The 15,788-nt window shown below is 40.7% G+C and overlaps 1 long non-coding RNA gene across 3 annotated transcripts; it reads right to left on the bottom strand.

Moving 5' to 3' along the window:
* Positions 1-6,581: 6,581 nt before the first annotated feature.
* LOC134423372 (uncharacterized) lies at positions 6,582-13,499 on the bottom strand. 3 transcript variants are annotated; one of them, XR_010029081.1, is made up of 7 exons: positions 13,369-13,499; positions 10,792-10,856; positions 10,110-10,173; positions 9,739-9,817; positions 9,344-9,419; positions 8,456-9,223; positions 6,582-7,310 (listed from the first exon to the last, which is right to left on the bottom strand). It is a non-coding gene; the product is annotated as an uncharacterized LOC134423372 (long non-coding RNA). The 3 variants fall into 3 exon arrangements; XR_010029082.1 differs by lacking the exon at positions 13,369-13,499 and adding an exon at positions 10,262-10,348 and having other exon boundaries at positions 10,792-11,627; XR_010029080.1 differs by lacking the exon at positions 13,369-13,499 and having other exon boundaries at positions 10,792-11,620.
* Positions 13,500-15,788: the final 2,289 nt, after the last annotated feature.

The raw sequence follows: 15,788 nt of genomic DNA, 5'->3' as shown, positions 1-15,788 counted from the left end.
TTTGTATTTATAATTCTTACAATCAAAACCCTGCCTATGGACCAATAAAGAAAACCCGCTTTATTTAAGTATTTTTAAAATATTTTCATGCTTATAATTGTCATATTTATATTTAAAATTTGTTCAATATTAGATGAGAACACACCTGCTCCTGCACCCCAGTGGGGCTCCTTCTCCTGGGGACCTTGGGGCGCCCCAACGGCATCAGAGCCCCGAGTCTTCACCCCCTTCTCCTCTATTTAGAAACTACACTGGAACTTCTTTCTGGAAACAAAGACATTACCTAAATCCTCTCCCCGTGTCCCAGACAGATAGATATTCAGTTATTAGTTGGCTGGGCAGCAGTTTCTTAAATAGAATGATAAACAAGATGTGAACATTTCAGCTACAAGCAAATAGGCAAATCTGAACAAGGTACTGATGGCCAGCCACTGAACTTCTTTTGAAGCAATTTTTTAAACAACAAAATACTGATACCACAAAAATAAAGCAAAAAGCTAACTACTGGCTAAGAAAAAATTAACTTTTGACAGCAACAACATTCCAAATACACAGGCTTTTTCCCGATGTCATACCTTATAACTACCTCTCTTGGGAATTCTCATCATGTATCCCAAAAGGAATAAATACCTCAGAGCGTCCTAAAGCAAAAAGTAGCACACATGAGCTCCTCACACTCCCGGGAGGCCGGCACAGCGTGCACTGAGTCTGCAATGAATTCTGCTCAGTGAGGGTCTGCAAACAAAGGTTCAACTGATGAACTGAACTGATTTTAAAGGGAGGTTTTCTAAGCACAGAAGCACAACAAAGAACAAGCAAAAACAATTCTTAAAAAAACCCGTAGGAGAGCAGAAAAGAAGGGGCGCTCCCCAAATGAAAGCCTTCGACTGATGGGAAAGGACAATTTCGACCTCCATTCAAACCCTTGAAAAGGAGGGACACCAGGGCTGCCCCCTCCATTTAAACCCGAGGGTGTTGAAAATGGGGTGGCTGCCTTCAAATCAAACCCATAATACCACAAGAATACTTTTCCCATTACCCTTAGAATAGAACGCAGGGATTCCCTGTCACCCCCGGGATACCCCGAACAGCCTGGAAAAGGCAGCTTTTCCTGCAATCAACACCCTTAAAACCACAAGTGAAGAGGGATCCCCTCAGTTCAAACACAGACAATAAGAGAAGAGGAGCTGCTTCCTTCTCCTTAATCCCTTTTGTCCTCATAAGCTCCACTTTTGTTCCTGGGGATCCGGGGAGGGACTGGCAAGATGAAATTGGAAAGGGGAAGGAGAAAAGTCCCTGCTCCAAACCCACACGGGCTCACCTGTTCGGCTGCTGCTCCCCGGCACAAAGATTCGTCCCTCGGCGCCTCCTTTAAGCGATGCTCCACGTACCCAAGCGCGGATCCAGGTGGTGCTCCCGACCCTGTGGGAAGCTCCCGCAGTCCTTCCATGAGACAGCGCCGGGAGCGGCCCATAAACCCCTCCACTCAGCAGCTCCGTGCAAAAGGGAGCTGAGGCAAAGCCTCCACCTAAAACAGCCTCGCCCTGGCAGGAGCCGGCCCCTCATCATCCTCACACTCACACCTGGGCTGCTCCAAGCCCCCATCATCCTCACACTCACACCTGGGCTGCTCCGAGCCCCCATCATCGTCACAGCTCACACCTGGGCTGCTCCGAGCCCTCATCATCGTCACAGCTCACACCTGGGCTGCTCCGAGCCCTCATCATCCTCACACTCACACCTGGGGTGCTCCGAGCCCCCATCATATATTTTTCATATTTATAGTCGCATGTATATTTAGAATTTATATTACTGTATAATAAAAATTATATTATATATACCTCTCTTCATGTTACTTTACATAGATTTCTATTTCTATTTCTCTTCATAGTTTGGTATTATATCTTTATATCTCTATATATTTATTATATATTTCCGTATGTCGATTTACATTTCTATAGTACTTATATTATTTAAAATAAAACCCCTGCCTCTAACGAAATAAAAAGCAAAGACACCCCTTTCTTTAAAACACATTTAAAAGTTTAAAAATAATTTTGTTTGTCATAATTCTATTCACATCTATATTTGTAATTTCCATTTGTTATATTTATAGATATTATATATATTGGAGAGAATACCTTTTTATATAATAATAGATACGTTCTTTTGACACAATATATTTCTTTTACTTATATTTTTATGTATTAAATATTTATTGATATCGACATATATATGATATATTTGCATTTCTAGTTTTATATTTTTATGAAATCTCCAGCCCATACCCCAATAAAAGCCAAACAATCCCCAATTTATTTAAACTATATTTAAACATAAATCCTGTCACAGCTGCATTGCACAGCAGTGCCCCAAGCTAATCTGACACTTGTTCATCTCCTGGACCTGAAACTGAACCCGCTCACCTTGATCGCACCTGGCAGAACCATTTTCGTACCTTTTTCTGGCATGCCTTGTTTTTGTTTTTTTTTGTCTTGAGTTTTTGTGGCCTTTATTGCCTCTCTTTCTTGCCTTGTTTCTTGGGGCCTTTACTCCCTTTTTCCTTGATTTTTTTCTGGCATTTCTTGGGTTTTTTCTTTGTTTCTTCTTGCCCATTTTGGTGTTTTTTCTGGTTTTTCCTTGCACCCCTTGGGGTTTTTTTTTCTGTTTTGTTTTTTTTTTTTTTTCTTTTCCTTCTGGGTTTTTCTTTGCCATCTTGGTTTTTTGTTCTGATTTTTTTTTCTTGCCCATCTTGGGTTTTTTCCCTGGTCTGTTTTCAGGGATTTTTCTTGCCCATCTTGAGGTTATATTCTGGGCTTTTTCTTGCCCATCTTGGGGTTTTTTTTGCGGAAGGGGGGTGGTTTTCCTGCCCATCTCGAGGTTTTTTTCTGTGGGTTTGTTTTTTGTTGGGTTTTTTTTCTTTTCTTTTTTTTCCCCCTAGGTTTCTCCTTGCCCTCCTGGTTTGTTTTCTTTCTTTCTTTCTTTGTCTGTCTTTCTTTCTTTCTTTCTTCCTTCCTTCCCTTCCTTCCTTCCTTCCCTTCCTTCCCTCCTTCCCTCCCTTCCTTTCCTTCCTCCTTTCCTTCCTCCCTTCTTTCTTTCTTTCCCTGTATTTCTAATCTTAGTTTTCCTTTCTAGCTTTAGAAGAAAAAAGCAGCAATAGTAACTGTCAGGCTACCTGGGATTAAAAAAACTCCAAAACAAAAATGATTTAAAGAAAACTGTTTATTCCCTGGGAGCCTGAAATTTTCTACTGCTGCACGTGATATAGAGCTTTTATTTCTTCTTATACATAGTTGATATTTTATACTTACTCTATACAGCGCTCCCTGCCGTTTGCACCAGTGCACTGCAGGCACAGCGCTGCGGCGTCGTTCGGTTCTGTTTAATGAAACTCGGCTGAATTCGGCTTGGTTCGGCTCTTGGTCTAAACTCGTTTAAGTTCGGCTCTTCGGCCGAACTTGGCACGGTTGGCTAAACTTGGTCATATTCGGCACATTGTGTAAATGCGGCTCAAGTCGGCTACACACGGCTATCGGTTCCAGTCGGCTATGATCGGCTCTTGGTGTAAACTCGGCTTTTTCCAGGCACACTCGGCTCTTCGGGGAAACTCGGCTCTTTCCGGCCACACTCGGCTCTTCGGGGAAACTCGGCTCTTTCCGGCCACACTCGGCTCTTCGGGGAAACTCGGCTCTTTCCGGCCACACTCGACTCTTCGGCTCTTCGGAACTATTCGGCCCGGCTCGGCTCCCTCAGGGCGGGAAAGCGGACGTGAGAGGACCCCGGCACAGCGAGGCGTTTACCCAGATGCCTCTCACAAACCCGCCAAAATACGCCCGCCCGCGGAGCCCCTGAGCCCACAGCATGTCTCGGGTACACATGAAACGCCACAGAAAAATCCGTCGGGGCCGCCATGACGTCGGTATTCCGCGCAGGCAGTGCAGTTAAACACCCACACGGTCCTCCACTTCCCCGCCCTTTTCGCCGCCATGCTGAGAAGGTCAAACAAAACTCCGCGACATCACCCACGCGCCACTCCCAAGCTGGCCGCCTCTAGCTGCACGGCTGCAGTACCGCGCTCTGCCCACAAGGCGGCAGCACTGCCGCCCGCCCCAGCCGGGGGCGCAGCGCGCCTCGGGGCTGCGGCAGCGAAGGCGGCAAAAAAGAACAGGGGCGACCCCCGCCGAAAACTGCTCTGAAATAAATGCCCCAAAACAACCGGGAAGAGGGAAAAAAACCGTCTGCCTCTAATCTAATAGGATAAAAGACAAAACAAAACAAAACACAACACAAAAAAATTATTAAAAAAAATATTTAAATATTTTTAAAAATATTTTTTCATATTAATATTCACATTTCTATTTACAACGTATATTGATGTACACTGTCCATTTATACATTTCTTTTTATAAATACATTTCTATTCCATATTGCATATATCCCTAAAACTTAAATTTATTTGTATATTTTTATAAATATTTTCACATAGTAAGTATACATTTCTGTTACGATTTTTACTTCGGTAACACTTGGATTATTTAAAATAAAACCTTTGCCTCCATCCACATTAAAGCCAAAAAGAACCCCTTTCTTCAAAACTGTACTTAAATATCTTTTAAATTCTATTTTTCAGGTTCATATTCACATTTACATTTAAAATGTATACTTATGTATACTGTTATTTGTATTCTTCATTACATCTCTTCCTATTATTTGTATTTATTTATATTTTGTGTTTATATATATATTTATATCTTAATTGTATATCTCAATATTTAGAAATATATAACAATAATATCTACATTCATATTATTTAAAATAAAAACCCTGCCTCTAACACAAGAATAAAAAAAACCCAACCCTTTGTTTTAAACAATATTTAAATAGATTTTATCCTCATGTTCAATTTTTATATTCATATTTGTATTTATAATGTATATTAATGTATATTGCTTACTTATACACTTATCTTTACCAATGTCAAGTTATAAATAAATTTATATTCTATATTACATGCAATGTGAGTAGGTATTTATATTTTTTATATATTTATATTCATATTTTTTATATTGATTAAATATTTCTGCGTCAAGATTTTTACTTCTGGAACACTTGCAATATTCAAAATAAAAACCCTGCCTCTACTTAAATAGAAGTCAAAACATTCCCTTTCTCTTAAACTATATTTCCATATTTTTATATTTATATTCCCATTTATAATTTATAATGCCATATAATGTTATTTATATTCTATGCTACAACTCTTCATATTACTTACATATATTTATATTTAAATTTCTATTCATAGTTTAGCAATTTCTCTTTATATATTTATTATATATTTCTATCTTAAGATCCACATTTCTATATTGCTTACATTATTTAAAATAAAACTCCTGCCTCTAACCAAATAAAAACCAAGGACACCCCTTTATTTGAACCAGATTTAAAATTTAGGAAGTAAATTTATTTTTCAAAATTATAATGATATTGATATGAATATTTTTATTTACTTTTATTAATAGATATTATATATATTAGAGAGAATACCTTCTAATATAATCATAGATATATATTTTCTGTATTATATATATTTTCTTACTTATATTTCTTTAAATTAAATATGTATAGATATTTGTATTTCTATATATATTTGTATATCTGAATTTATATTTTATTGCTATCATTTAAAAACCCCAGCCTATAACCTAATAAAACCACCCAATTTACTGTAACTCTATTTAAATATTTTTATATTTACAATCTATATTTATATATCTTTGTGTATATATATATATATAAAATAGACTATCATTTACCTATATGATAATATGTTACAATTATATACCATGTATTATAGTTTTATGTATGTATCTGTTATCTATATTTATGTTTACCACTCTAATGTTATATTTATTTTTAAATGTATATTTATTTCTATTTTCATCTCTACATTAAACCATGTCAGTTCATTAACCCGACGCACCAGAGCCACAACAATACTGTACCTTTGTCAGCACCGGCACGCAGCACACGCCCATCCCATCGCAGCACAGCAAAACAAAACCTATTTCTGTTACTAACGGAACAAACATGCCACAACGTCACTGAACCCTAATAAAAACTCAAATAAACCTAACTGTAAATAAATTTTAAATCCCACTATAAAGTAGCCCAAAACCTCCGCACATGCTCATCATAAACTTCCTCCTAAACCAGTATCTCAAAAACCCCAAAAAACTCAAACACACCTTGAAAATGACACAACTGCTAATAAAAACAAACACCCATTAAAAATTAAATCAAACCAACGCACTAGACTCAAAACTGCACAACTGACCCTAAACATTACTAAAAAAAGTCCCCAAAGCTCTACCTTTATGTTAATGCACAAATAATAACATGTAATCTATAAAAGTTATTTCAAAAAATTAAAAAAAATAATTAAAACCATGAAAATAAAAAACCTAAACTATTAAAATATTAAAAAATATCACTACCTAAATTAAAAAACATATTGCCTATAAAAACCCACCATATAAATGGCCCTGTCCCAAAAAATAAAAATAAAAAAAAATATTGAACCACAAAGAAATCAGAACTTAGGAACACCAAAACCATAATGTTCAAGAACTCACACCACATCCCTTATCATACACCAACTACAAACAAGATAAAGCAATACAATGAATTCTTAAAAACCACCTTAAAACCACTACATTGAAAAACATTTCAAAAATTAAAAACTGCATCTAACAAAAGCCATCTAATAAATTCACACCCAAAACTCCAGCAGCCCAGCTGGCCCTACCAAAGCTCTAGGTTCATACATACAGTAAACAAAACCAAAATCCCAGTAATACCCATCAGAAATCTATGAAAGAACCCTACTGAAATTAATCCTGCCTCAAATACAAACCAACCCATCCAGAAAGTCAGCTTCACTCAAAAAACAATTTACACAGAGTTAATAATACCAAGAAATGAAACAACACACCATATACCACCAATGAATATCATAGTGAAGGAAAAAAAAAACACTACATTTTTTCCTTTTTGTTTTTTAAACTAACTTCTTTTATTAGCTAGAACAAAAGATTTTGCCAGGACTGTAACAACAACAACAACCTCTTTTTCTTCTTCTCCTTCTGAAATGTCCCTTCTCACTCCCAAATTCCTCTCAACTCCTGAGTTTACATCCAAGCAAAAAGCAAAATTCCTGCACTCGTGCGTTCGCTGCTCCTGTCAGATTCTCTCTTTCCCTCCACATCTTCTTACACTTTCAGTCCTCACGCTGTCCCGCCGTGATGAGTCTGACAGAAGAATTGGCACATGTTAACAGAGCATTTCCCTCCCTCCCTCCCTCCCTCTGCTTTCCTCAGCGCATTTCAATCCATCCCAGGCCTGCAGTGATGCACGCTCACCCCAAAGCTCACAGCAAGCATGCAGCAGCTCAGGCTCACTCGGCTCCAGGGCCCAGAGCCTGCAGGCCCTGCAGCTGCCACACGGATGGACCTGGTTCCCTCCCCGGGTGCCCAGAGGGAAACCTGAGGGCAGGCGTCCACCCCGAGGGTGCACCCGCAGCCCCGGGCAGTCGCCGGCTGCTCTCTGGGGACCAGACCCTCCCTGCAGGCCACACTGCCTCGTCCTCTCCCACCCTGGGGGACAGGCACCTCCAGGGTCTGTGACCAGCCCCCTTCCGTCAGCATCCAGGGGCTCTGTCAGAGCCAGAGGGCTCAATTCGTGGTGAGTACCGATGGCACACAAATGGCAGCCCGAGGAAATCGTGTTCTGGCCTCTAAGTGCTTGGGACAGGGTCTGATTTTTTGTTTTGTACTTGTATGAAGATTAGTACAACAGGGCTCTGATGGATGACATGGCAACACAGAACTAAACACTCCTCGACAGGATTACATCGACTTCAAGGAAAAGACAAAAGCTTAGGACCCTTCTGAAATCTACTTTTAATCCAAAGCACGGGGATTGTCAGCATGCTGCACCTTCCAGCTTTTCAAAGCAGCTTACCTCTGAAGACCAGGAAACATTGATTTCTACAGAAACAATGGGCAACCCCCAGGCTAATCTCAGCACTACTGTTTAATAGGGGACCTGCCAGCGTGCCAGTCCAGCTTCAAGTGTGCTTTACTTCAGTCTAACGTCCCCACAAAATTCTTCTCACATCTTCCAACCCTGAAATCTTATTTTCCCCTAAAGCTTCTCTTCATTAGCAATTTCCAAGTAACATGGTATTTTTACAACATTCAAAAATGTCATGCTGGACTGTGCTAGAGAGCAATCTGCAAATATAAGCTTAGCAAAGTTTGAATTGCCTTGTCCAGAGAAAAAACCTACAAGTGAACACCTACACCTGCCTACAAAGAGCTAACAAGCCCCTGGCAGCTGCCAGCATCAAAGCACAGCGGATGTTTCTAATACAGGGTAAGGATAACAACATCACCTTCTGTTCTCTCCAGCTTCTTTTCCCTGCAGTCATATTTTGCTTCTTATGATTTTTTTAGTCCCCGTATCTTCTTGGACAGCACCGAGCCCGACGACAAGGATACGAGAGTCTTTCCCTGCCGGACAGAGAGAACCAGGAAAACAGTTAAAATAAGAACAGGGCAGTTTGAAATTCATACTTGCAACGAGAAGCAGCGCCTAACCAACAGAACAAAAGTAAACAAAGCACGACACCTCCCTGGGGACAGAAGACTCACAAACTCTCCAGGATTCACAATTCTAGCGACCAAACCCTTCAGGACAGCAGCCAAGTGTCCCCTGGGGTGGTGCTGCACCAAAGAACCATCTGAGAGGTTCCAAAGAGTGAAATGCACAATATTTTGCAAAGACAAAAAATGTTGCAAAATAACAAAAATACAATAGATGTAAACTACAGGGCAAGAGTAGAAGTGTTAACTTTGGGAGCTGGAACCATCCAGGTGAGCCCCTGATAACTGGATCCTCACCAGAGTTTGAACCCTTCAGGACACAGAAGGGTTTTCCCCAGGAATTTCACAGACTGAGTTTTGATAGAAGCACGCTCGCCGGATCCTCAGAAACGTCACCCATTCTCCAGGTGTCTGGAGAGAACTGCAAATGGCTCTCACGTAGTTGGAGCTAGTTCTGTAAGGTCTCAGGGTGAATTTCACCAGATGCAACCAAACTGGGCAACTCCCAGTGGGACAGAAGGAACCCAAAGCTTGGGTAAGCAGAGCTGCAGCAAATACTGAGGAAACAAACATAACAGCGTAAAAAATAATAAACCATCCTTTTTGTTTCCTCTTGCTTTTGTTTTTTTTTCTTATTCAGATCAGCATAGCAATTAAAGAGAAGGTGAAAAACTCACCATTACTGAACATTTCATCACCTGTAAGCTGAGCATCCTTAGCATAGGGGACTCCAAAGTTAAAATTCACCGGTCCCTGGGAAATGAAACCAAATATCGTATGGTAAACAATCAAACAGCAGACATAAAAATTTGTTTCCGCTAAGGACTTTCAGGTACGTATGTATCTTTGCATTACACATTAGAACATACACTTTATACCATCACCTAATACATAATAATTTACCTTTAAATTTTGATAGTATAGCATGAATTTTTAACTTAAACTGGTGATCTATTATTATTCAGTTGGTGCCTAAAGTTATTTCTGCTGTCACGTTCAAAAAAACATGAATTTTTTTTACTGGAATGAGCAATTGATTTCAAAGTCATCACAAGCCCACCAAAACACAAACCTGGGTTCACTGGACGGGCCTGTGAGCTAGAAGTAGTTAGGCTTGTACTTCCCTCTTGTTCTTCCAGAACCAATAAATCCTGTCAACAAAACCAGGATCTTTAGCCCGCTGCTGTGAAAGATTCTACAAGGATGATGGTTTGATTTGTGTTTAGAAGTTTTGATTTGAAATGGCCAGTTCAATGGATAAAGACAGTTTACGTAGTATTACATTACTATTATTATTATTTCTATTATTATTTTTACTAGTACTACTGCTATTGTTATCACCTGCTACTGGAAGAAACAAACCAGTAGTACCTATACTTAATTACTTTTATTTCCAGAAAATAATAAAGAAAAAGAACCAAACCAAAAAAAGTCACTTCCTACCTTTTATATCAAGGGATGAAAAATTTCTCTTGGGCTCTTCTCCAATTTATCAAGACTCATAGCACTGAAAGGCAAACAAAACAGTGCTTTATAGAAGGCCAAGTGCACGTTTCAAGGCTGAACCACTAACTGATTGCAGTGACAGCACTTACAACATGAATCGTTCCCAGAGCCTCTGTGAAATGGAATGTTCTGTGGAACTGCCGTTTCTTTCCCAAAACACTAACTTCCAACACTTCCTAATCGTATTTTGTATTTTAAAACAAAAGAAGTTAGTGAGACTCTGTGAGGAGGTCAGGTTTAAATTTATTTCCTTCCAAAGCTCAGAGCTCTGTTCCATCACCCTTCCCTTTGGCTCTACACTGGATCATGGTGAGCAGTTGAGGAGTGCTCAAGAACCAATTCTATTTCTCTCTTTTTCTAGTTCTCTCTATTCCTAAATCATTCAAGACAAGTCAAATGAAAAATGACAAGTTCAGCATCAAAGTCACACTTTTTCCCTTTGTCTGGTCAAGAACAGGCTCTAAATCCACTTATTGCTGCCTTCAAGGTTTAAGACTTGCAAAACCATTTTTACATGTTTTACAGGTTTATCATAAAACCCACAGAACGCAAGCTCTGAATTACAGGAAAAGGTACACAGGCAAATATCTAAAGGGATCACTTATTTGTAAATACATACCTTGATAGAGAGCGCACTGAGAACCTTTCCGCGGGACTCTAAGGGAGACGTATTTTCTCAGTACCCTGTAAACAAGAAAAGCTACGATATATTACAGGACATCCCCACTTTTTCTACATATTCAAATAGGATTTTTAATAAAAACAGTTCAGTTACAAAAGAAGGAAGAAAACCAAGCTAATTTTACTCAGCTGTATTTACTGCCGATTTAGAGAAAAATGCCGGGCCGCGTCGCCCGTTGCGTCACACGCCGCGCCAGCAGCAGGGCCTGCCGGGAGTTGGAGTCTCGGGCTGACAGCCACTCATGTGCCGCGATAGCCGTTGCGTCACACGCCGCGCCGGCAGCACGGCCTGCCGGGAGTTGGAGTCTCGGGCTGACAGCCACCGCTCCGTCCCCCGGGAGCCACCGGGACCTGCACTCCCTCCCGGGCATCAAACGGGTCCTTCGCCCCAGGGCGGGGAAGGACCTGAGGCAGCACCGCTCTTCCCGGATGCCCTCTCTTTTTCCCTCCAACTCTTTTTACTTTTTTCACCCTGTTTTTCACCACTTCCCTTCCCTCTTCCTCTCCTGCTTCCCTTCCTTCCCTTCCCCTTCCCCTTTCTTGTATTTCTGATCTTGGTTTTCCTTTCCACCTTTAGAATAAAAAAGCAGCAGTAGAAACTTTCAGGCTACCCGGGAGTAAAAAAAAAAATCCAAAACGAAAATGATTTAAAGAAAACTATTTATTCCCTGGGAGCCTGAAATTTTCTACTGCTGCACGTGACACAGAGCTTTTATTCCTTCTTATAGATAGTTGACATTTTATATATATTTATCGTTTATATTGATGTATTATATTAATAACTATATATAATATGCACCTTATTCAAAAAATATACGGGAAATATTTTTTAAATTATTTACCATATCTACTGCTACAACTTATTTTTCCTTATATTTCTAATTTTTATATAAATCTTTAACGTGTTTATGATATATTTCTATACTCATATTTCTACCTTTATATTATTTGTATTTGTAATTTTTACACGAAAACCCCTGCTTTGGCAAAGAAAAAACAAAACCATCCATTATTTTAAACTACCTAAATGTTTTTTTATATTTGTATTTATCATAATATACAACAAATGATAGATAGAGATAGATAGATAGATATATCACATCCGTATTTATATCTATTTTATATCCATTTCCTATAATATTTTTCATAAAATATATGCAGTATCACTTGTATTATATATTGTATCAATTTATGTTATTTTATATTTACAATTTATTATTAATTTTTTATATATCTGCATATAGTTGCAATACATTTATATATTTGTATTTTTGTTTGGGTTGTATTTACATTTATATTCTCTATTCATATATCTATAAACATACACAATACTCTATTAAAATTAGAATAACTTATTGTAACATATAATGACTCATGTTACATGTTAAATTTTAAAAATTGACCGAATATATAAAAATAAAATTGGCTCATTCCCATTGCTACACATCTATTTCTTTTGTTTCAATACAGTTAGAGTCATAATTGTATATTTAAAATCCAATTCCTAAATGAAATGACAGAACAAACAGCATCAAATTCCCACCAATATCTTCCAAAAACATCAAGATACCTCCAACAGCCAAACAAGTGTCAGCGAAAAAACAAAGAACACTCTTTTCAATAACAATTCTCATCACGACAGAAAAATGGAACCAAAATAAAAGAAAATCCTATAGAAACACACACAGCAAATTACAAAAAGTACTAAAAAAAAGTCAAACCAATCTACTAAACTCAAGACAGTGCCACTCACCCTGAACGACGTTACTAAAAAAAAATAAAAAACAACAAAATTCTACCTCTACACTAACTCAAGGAATAAACAATCCTCTGTAAAAATAACTTTAAAACCTGAACTAATTAACAAAATGGAAAAACATCTCAACCACTAAAAACTAAGAAATTAACTACCCAAATAAATAAATACTTTAAAAACCCACCATATAAATACCCAAAAAAAACCCTGATAAACAATACGCAAATACATTAAAAGACAACAACAACAACAACAAAAAAAGAAAATAAAGAAAGCAACAACAAGAATAATACCAAAAACCAAATAAACTGAAATCTGCAACAAAAAACTTATTCCCAACTGAATAAACCCATAGTGCCTCAAGCTATCAAAATAAAAATACCACCTAGAAACAAACACAAAGACTAAAGACAAACGTAACCATAAACAATGTCCCCCAAATTACCCGTAACCATAAAACATACACTACAATCAAACAAACCAAACAAATAAAAGCCCTGGAAGACGATAAACACACATGCAATTATCGAGATTAAAAACCCGCTGCTATGAAGGACAGGACGCTTCCCCAAGCCCCCCAAAACAAACACTACACACTCACGCTAATAAAAGCCACCGCAACAGAATTAAAATGCGAACCGCTGCTTCGCGCTACGACCCGTAAAAAACATTGCGCGCCCTTCTAAACATAATACCCCGGCAAAAAAATATATATCCGACTACAAAACTCAATCCAAAACAAACCATTATCATCCCTACCGGCACCGAGAACCGTGCCCACTCAGGAAGAACACCGTATCCCTTAGCGGACACCCGCTGCAAACCGAACCCAGCGATGCCATCAACGCCTCCAAAGCGCCTCCGAGCCACGGCACCGCCGAACTTGGAGCGGCCGAACCCCGCGCTCGCTGCCGGCCCCGGACGGAGCGCGGCTCCCGGCAGGAAAGCGGCTCCTGCGGCGGCCGCTCCGGCGCGCGGGGCCGGCGCCGTCCCGGGGAGCCCCGCCCGCTGCCCCTGCCCGGCGGGGCCGGCACCGGGCGCGGGGCTACCGGCGGCGCCCGAGCCCCGCGCCCGGAGCGGACGGAGCGGCCGGCACCGCCCGGGCCGGCGCAGCAGCGCCCGCGCCGCCTCTGCCGCCCTTGGCCGGCCCGGCCCGGCTCCGCTCGGCTCCGCACGGCTCGCACCGGCGCGGCTCCGCCACTGCCGCCCTCGGCCGGCCCGGCCGCGCCGAATCCCCCGTGCGCCCCGGCAGCTGCCCGGGCCGTGCCAGCAGCGCTCCCGAGCGGGAACGTTCCGGGCCGGGCCGCGGGCACGGGCAGCGCCCTCCAATGCAGCGGCACAGCCCCATTGCAGCCCTGCAAACGCTGCGGGAGCTGCGGCTTCCCGCAAGCCAGCCCCGAAACCGCAGACGGAGCGCACCTCACTTCAACAAGGGCAAAGAAATGTGTTCTCCCCTAAAATTTCACCCCCTAGGAGAGCAGAAAAGTAGGGGCGCTCCCCAAATGAAAGCCTTCGACTGATGGGAAAGGGCGATTTCGACCTCCATTCAAACCCTTGAAAAGGAGGGACACCAGGGCTGCCCCCGCCATTTAAACCCGAGGGTGGTGCAAATGGGGTGGCTGCCTTCAAATCAAACCCATAATGCCACAAGAATACTTTTCCCATTCCCCTTAGAATAGAACGCAGGGATTCCCTGTCACCCCCGGGATACCCCTAACAGCCTGGAAAAGGCAGCTTTTCCTGCAATCAACACCCTTAAAACCACAAGTCAAGAGGGATCCCCTCAGGTCAAATGCAGACAATAAGAGAAGAGGAGCTGCTTCCTTCTCCTTAATCCCTTTTGTCCTCGCAAGCTCCATTTTTGTTCCTGGGGAACCGGGGAGGGACTGGCAAGATGAAATTGCAAAGGGGAAGGAGAAAAGTCCCCGCTCCAAACCCACACGTGCTCACCTGTTCGGCTGCTGCTCCCCGGCACAAAGATTCGTCCCTCGGCGCCTCCTTTAAGCGATGCTCCACGTACCCAAGCGCGGATCCAGGTGGTGCCCCCGACCCTGTGGGAAGCTCCCGCAGTCCTTCCATGAGACAGCGCCGGGAGCGCCCCATAAACCCCTCCACTCAGCAGCTCCATGCAAAAGGGAGCTGAGGCAAAGCCTCCCCCTAAAACAGCCTCGCCCCGGCAGGAGCCGGCCCCTCATCATCCTCACACTCACACCTGGGCTGCTCCGAGCCCCCATCATCCTCACAGCTCATACCTGGGCTGCTCCGAGACCCCATCATCCTCACACTCACACCTGGGCTGCTCCGAGCCCCCATCATATATTTTTCATATTTATATTCGCATTTATATTTAGAATTTATATTACTCTATAATAAAAATTATATTATATATTGCATCTCTTCATGTTACTTGCATAGATTTCTATTTCTATTCATAGTTTGGTATTATATCTTTATATCTCTATATATTTATTATATATTTCTGTATGTCGATTTACATTTCTATAGTACTTATATTATTTAAAATAAAACCCCTGCCTCTAACGAAATAAAAAGCAAAGACACCCCTTTCTTTAAAACACATTTAAAAGTTTAAAAATAATTTTGTTTGTCATAATTCTATTCACATCTATATTTGTAATTTTCGTTTGTTATATTTATAGATATTATATATATTGGAGAGAATACCTTTTTATATAATAACATATAGATTCTTTTGACACAATAGATTTCTTTTACTTATATTTATATGTATTAAATATTTATTGATATCGACATATATATGATATATTTGCATTTCTAGTTTTATATTTTTTATGAAATCTCCAGCCCATACCCCAATAAAAGCCAAACAATCCCCAATTTATTTAAACTATATTTAAACATAAATCCTGTCACGGCTGCATTGCACAGCAGTGCCCCAAGCTAATCTGACACTTGTTCATCTCCTGGACCTGAAACTGAACCCGCTCACCTTGATCGCACCTGGCAGAACCATTTTCGTACATTTTTCTGGCATGTCTTGGTTTTGTTTTCTTTTGTCTTGAGTTTTTGTGGCCTTTACTGCCTCTCTTTTTTTCTGGCACTTCTTGGGGTTTTTTCTTCGTTTCTTCTTGCCCATCTTGGTGTTTTTTCTGGTTTTTCCTTGCCCCCCTTGGGGGTTTTTTTCAGGTTTTTTTTTT

Source organism: Melospiza melodia, chromosome 11 (assembly GCF_035770615.1).
Source record: "Melospiza melodia melodia isolate bMelMel2 chromosome 11, bMelMel2.pri, whole genome shotgun sequence".
Taxonomy (NCBI): domain Eukaryota; kingdom Metazoa; phylum Chordata; class Aves; order Passeriformes; family Passerellidae; genus Melospiza; species Melospiza melodia.
The sequence above is the reverse complement of the archived record's forward strand: the minus strand, read 5'-3'. Positions and strand labels throughout refer to the sequence as shown.